This window comes from Penaeus vannamei, chromosome 10 (assembly GCF_042767895.1).
Source record: "Penaeus vannamei isolate JL-2024 chromosome 10, ASM4276789v1, whole genome shotgun sequence".
NCBI classification, from domain to species: domain Eukaryota; kingdom Metazoa; phylum Arthropoda; class Malacostraca; order Decapoda; family Penaeidae; genus Penaeus; species Penaeus vannamei.
In genome coordinates this window covers 26147756-26152755 of record NC_091558.1, presented here as the reverse complement: position 1 = coordinate 26152755, position 5000 = coordinate 26147756, and the positions used below count along the sequence as shown (strand labels likewise).

The 5000-nt window shown below is 40.2% G+C and overlaps 2 non-coding genes across 2 annotated transcripts; both read left to right on the top strand.

Moving 5' to 3' along the window:
- The first annotated feature begins 3744 nt into the window (after positions 1-3744).
- Positions 3745-3816, top strand: TRNAW-CCA (transfer RNA tryptophan (anticodon CCA)). The gene has a single exon. It is a non-coding gene; the product is annotated as a tRNA-Trp (tRNA).
- A 795-nt stretch (positions 3817-4611) lies between these two features.
- Positions 4612-4683, top strand: TRNAW-CCA (transfer RNA tryptophan (anticodon CCA)). The gene has a single exon. It is a non-coding gene; the product is annotated as a tRNA-Trp (tRNA).
- Positions 4684-5000: the final 317 nt, after the last annotated feature.

The following is a 5000-nucleotide window of genomic DNA, read 5'->3' as shown; positions in this document are numbered from 1 at the left end:
TCGACGGGACGGAGCTGGCTTTCTCTGAAAAAAGCACACCAGAGGCAGAGACAGGAGGGCAAACAGGGGGGGGGGTGTTATAGCAGGGGCCGTAAGATATAATCCAAACATATCAGATTGCAAAGATTGTTATTACAAATAGGACTTGTCTTGAACGACTAACTTCCTTGGAGAAAAGAATGAAAATGCAACAATGCAGAGTTCAGAATTGTGCCGGACTATAGTTCATACGGTATACGTCTGACTAAAAATAATTGAGTATCTCATTTCATTGAAGTTGTCTATCACACGTCACCAACAGCAATTTGAGGCAAAGAAATAATGAAAAAAAAAAACAGGTAATGCAGTCCTCATACTTTGGGAGCGACTCATTACATCAAAATATACTTTCTCAAGACAACATTTGCACGAAAAAACGTAATGCAAGACAAGAATACACGGTTGGCACAAGTCGGTTATCTTCCGGAAACAGTACGCATGTAATTCTTGTGCAATTAACGGGTTTCTGCAGGACGATGTGCGCATGTGGCTGCGTGAGTGCGTAGACGAGTTGATTAATTTAATGGGTGGGAGTTATGAAATGAGTAGTGAGAGTATAGCACACGAGAAGAAAATAGAATGTTGTTAGATATATTTTAGTTTTTATTAATTATTAATTTGTTAAAGTAAGGGCGAGAGTGAATAAAAAGGAATTAGATGGCGTGGAAGTTGGAAGAAATAAGCGAAGGGGAGGAGTGGGTGAGCGGGAGGCTAAGATAAAAGAGGTATGGGTGAGGATGGATGTAGACGGGGGTGGCAATGTGGATTGCACGCAATGAAAACAATCACCGATCTGACTGCACGAAACAAACATTCACACTAATAGCAATGAACTTACGTTAATTGCAATATTAATCAACTATGCGAAATCATAAAAATGGTACTTTAATTAGTACATAAAATGAATGAAACGGTGACTGGTTTGGGTCAGCTTCCCTTATCTGACAGCCTAAAGACAACCCTCGTGGTTGTAAGTGATACTTAAAATTAAAATAGATTCCCTGAGGAATAGTGATGAAGGGCCCAACCGTAGAAGGGACACATCATCCAGCTCATACGCAGAACGCAAATGGGTACCCATCTTCTTGGGGAATACCAGCAATAATCTCATGTATAGCGATAAGAAGGCGCTGCATGGCGCTGAGATCGCCTGGGCGATAGGTGTTCGACTCGGCACATGAGAACAACTTAACATTAATTACCTTAACCTAATTACATGCCCATACCCAACTGGGGGTATGGGCATGTAATAATGTAATAATGATGAGGTGAGGTTCGTGATTAAAAAATTGTAGTAGCTGTAAAATATAATTAATCTCTAACACGGAGAGAACTAAATAAAAACTAAATACAAATAGCTTGAATGTATTTTTGGGTCGAGATTCAGAATGGCTATAAGTACCTTCTACCTGGGTAAGGTCAAATAAGGTCGTTTTCCGAACATTCACTAAAAATAGCAATAGCTAGTAGGTATAACAATAAATAATATCGTGAAAAACAAGTACACAGTAATCTAGAAATTAAATAATTAAACTACCAACAAATGAAACGAAGGATTTACCAATGATTAATGAAAAAATATATTTATAAAGAAGATGTATAATTACGGCAAAATATACTTTGGAATATGCACAAATATACTATAATAATAACTTGAAATCATATGATTTAATTCGATGAATTATGCTAATATTATTACAGTTCCCAATATATTCATGCAAACCGGAAGTAAATACAATCACTCTATCGTAAATCGTCGTGTTATATAAATGAAATTCTATTTCAGAAAAAAATGTGGAAATAGTACTGAGGTGAGAAATGTCATTTATTGACAAGACCTGACCTTAAATGGCCTGAAAAGCTATGTGTGAAGTCACTCGCACTAGAAAATGAATATAACACTTTATGCATAAAAATACTGAAGTTGATATTCATATAAACATACAAATGAGCAAGGCACACTTTTCTTGTATAAATATAGATACGAAAAAAAATATAAACGTTGTCACTAAATAAAATAATAATGTAACGCTAGTGGCCTGAACAGATATATTGAAAGTAGATAGAGATGGAGGGGAGGTTAACGGGTAGGGGTTAGGAGGAAGGGAGGGGGTTTAGGATAATGGGGGATGGGGGTAGGTGGGGAGCGTGGGGGAAATGTTTGTTTGTGCATAATTCAACTAAATTATTTAACTATTCTAAAATATCCCACAAATGCTTAGTTAAACCGAGCCTAAATAAATGCACTTAGTAATATGCGAAATTAACGTCGATATAGCGTCGGTTTATACACTGGAATATAATAAGAGTAAGAAAAAATACCAAAAATATGGCAATACAATCTAGCCACGTGGCTTAGTATGTTTAATTTAAAGAAAAATGCACAGTATAGTTCACCCACAAAAATGAAAGATTTAAGCATTATTAACGATTTATGCTAACTAGGCTAGCATGATCGAGTTGGAATTGAAAAAAAAAAAACACGCCAAAGAAAGAAAATGCACACTCGCAAGAGATAAAAATGGGGATTGATTCCCTTAAAGACGACGAAGGAAAGAAAATGCACGGACACGAAAACAAATCACTGCACTTGTGAAAAAAATGCAAGGCATGCACACATAGGCGAAGAAAGGGGAAAGAATAGGAATTGCCTATGGTGTACTTACAGTTTTTCGGAGGCTTGTTCGTGTCATTCCGCCGCTTGCCACCAGTTGTCAGGGTTTTTTGTGTTGCCCTGATTTGGTGGATAATGGAGACACAATTCTGGTTCGGCTGTTTATTGATAGAAGTGGTTGGTAGGTCGCGTGGCGCGGGCTGTGTCTTCTGCTGGTGCAATTGTGGGCAAGGTAGCCCAAAGGCGCGTCGAGCGGTAACGCGCGTGTGGGGGGCGAGCCCCGAAGGGAGGTGGTCTGGTCAGGGCCGTGGGCCCCAGTCAAGTGTGCTGCCTGGGTCTGGGTCAACTATCTTTTGGCTTCAAGCGCTGGTCGCGGGTCCCTAGCAGTGGAGACGCGGGAAGGTAACCCTTGTTCCTCAGACTCTCTCACTCTCTCTCTCTCTCTCTCTCTCTCTCTCTCTCTCTCTCTCTCTCTCTCTCTCTCTCTCTCTCTCTCTCTCTCTCTCTCTCTCTCTCTCTCCCTTTCTCTTTTAGTCTCTCTCTCTCTCTATCTTTCTCTATCTTTTCCAGACTCTCTCTCTCTCTCTCTCTCTTTCTCTTTCTTAGTCTCTCTCTCTCTCTATCTTTTCCAGACTCTCTCTCTCTCTCTCTCTATCTCTCCATCTATCTATCTATCTAATTCTATCTCTATCTCTCTCTATCTCTATGTCTATCTCTATCTCTCTCTCTCTCTCTTTCTCTCTCTGTCTCTCTCTCTCTCTCTCTCTCTCTCTCTCCCTCTCTCTCTCAGATTCTCTCTCTTTCCTTCTCTTTCTCTTTCTCAATCTCTCTCCCTTTCTCTTTCTCAATCTCTCTCTCTCTATCGCTCCCTCCCCCTCTCTCTCTCTACCCCTCCTTCCCTCGCTCGCTCTCTCTTTCTGTTTCTACCCCCCCCTCTCTCTCTCTCTCTCTCTCTCTCTCTCTCTCTCTCTCTCTCTCTCTCTCTCTCTCTCTCTCTCTCTCTCTCTCTCTCTCTCTCTCTCTCTCTCTCTCTCTCGCTCTCATTTCCTCTTTTTTAGGAATTAAACTCATAGTATCTCTTGATTATTGCGGACCCCGTGGCGCAATGGCAGCGCGTCTGACTCCAGATCAGAAGGCTGGGTGTTCGAGTCACTCCGGTGTCAGCCTCGCGGAGGCTGTGGGCTATTACTATTAGTGAGTCTGTTACTCTCTTTTTTTGTGATCGCGCGCGCGCGCGCGCGTGCGTGTGAGTGAGTGAGTGGGTTTGTGTATGTGTGTGTGTGTATGAATATGAATATATAAATGTACATATATAGAGAGATGAATATATATATATATATATATATATATATATATATATATATATATATATATATATATGATAGCTGGTCCCTTGAAGAAGTGAAATATTACATAGATAATTGGGATTCGGTCATTTATTAACAGGAACATTTTCCGAAATTCTTCTGCCCTTTCTGAACACAAAGACAGTCCTATCGGTTCACTTGATCTCGATAATTATAATCATATTTGTTGATTATTTTGTCCATGAATTTAGTATTGTAATGATGGTTACTCATTACACTTTGAGAGATGGAACGAAAGAGGAAGAGAGGAAATTAATCATTTTTGACATCAGTACGTATTTCTTTTTCATAAGATTCAGAGGGAAATCGGCCTTACAGTGCCCCGGTATTACATATGGCTCTGAAACGTACACAGTTGTTTTATAAATATTTCTTTCCCTTTGTCTGTCTGTTTGTCTGACTCTCTCACTGTCTCTCTCTGTTTCTGTCTCTGTCTCTCTCTCTCTCTCTCTCTCTCTCTCTCTCTCTCTCTCTCTCTCTCTCTCTCTCTCTCTCTCTCTCTCTCTCTCTCTCTCTCTCTCTCTCTCTCTCTCTCTGAAATACAAAATAAATAAGTGAAATTCACAAATTATCTTTACCCAACAAGACAATGGCCCCGTGGCGCAATGGTAGCGCGTCTGACTCCAGATCAGAAGGCTAGGTGTTCGAGTCACTCCAGGGTCAACAGCTTGGCCAGAGCGTTAGAATAACATTGAAGGATTTTTGGATATATACTTATGCTATGTTTAGATTGTAGATGTTACAACTATTCCAGTCATGGTACAGGCATACCGAGCCCGAAATCGTATATAATCCGGCGCAAGATAGTCAACTATTTTCATCGGGAAATGCTCCTTAAGAACAGAAAAGCAAAGAACATTTTTGGCTTAATTGTTCCCACAGCGATTCCCCAGAGGACCCGAAGCCTCACATCAACAAGGCGTAAACGACGAGATATTGATCGCTATATCAATTTAAAACATCCCCTGATTTCATGTCGA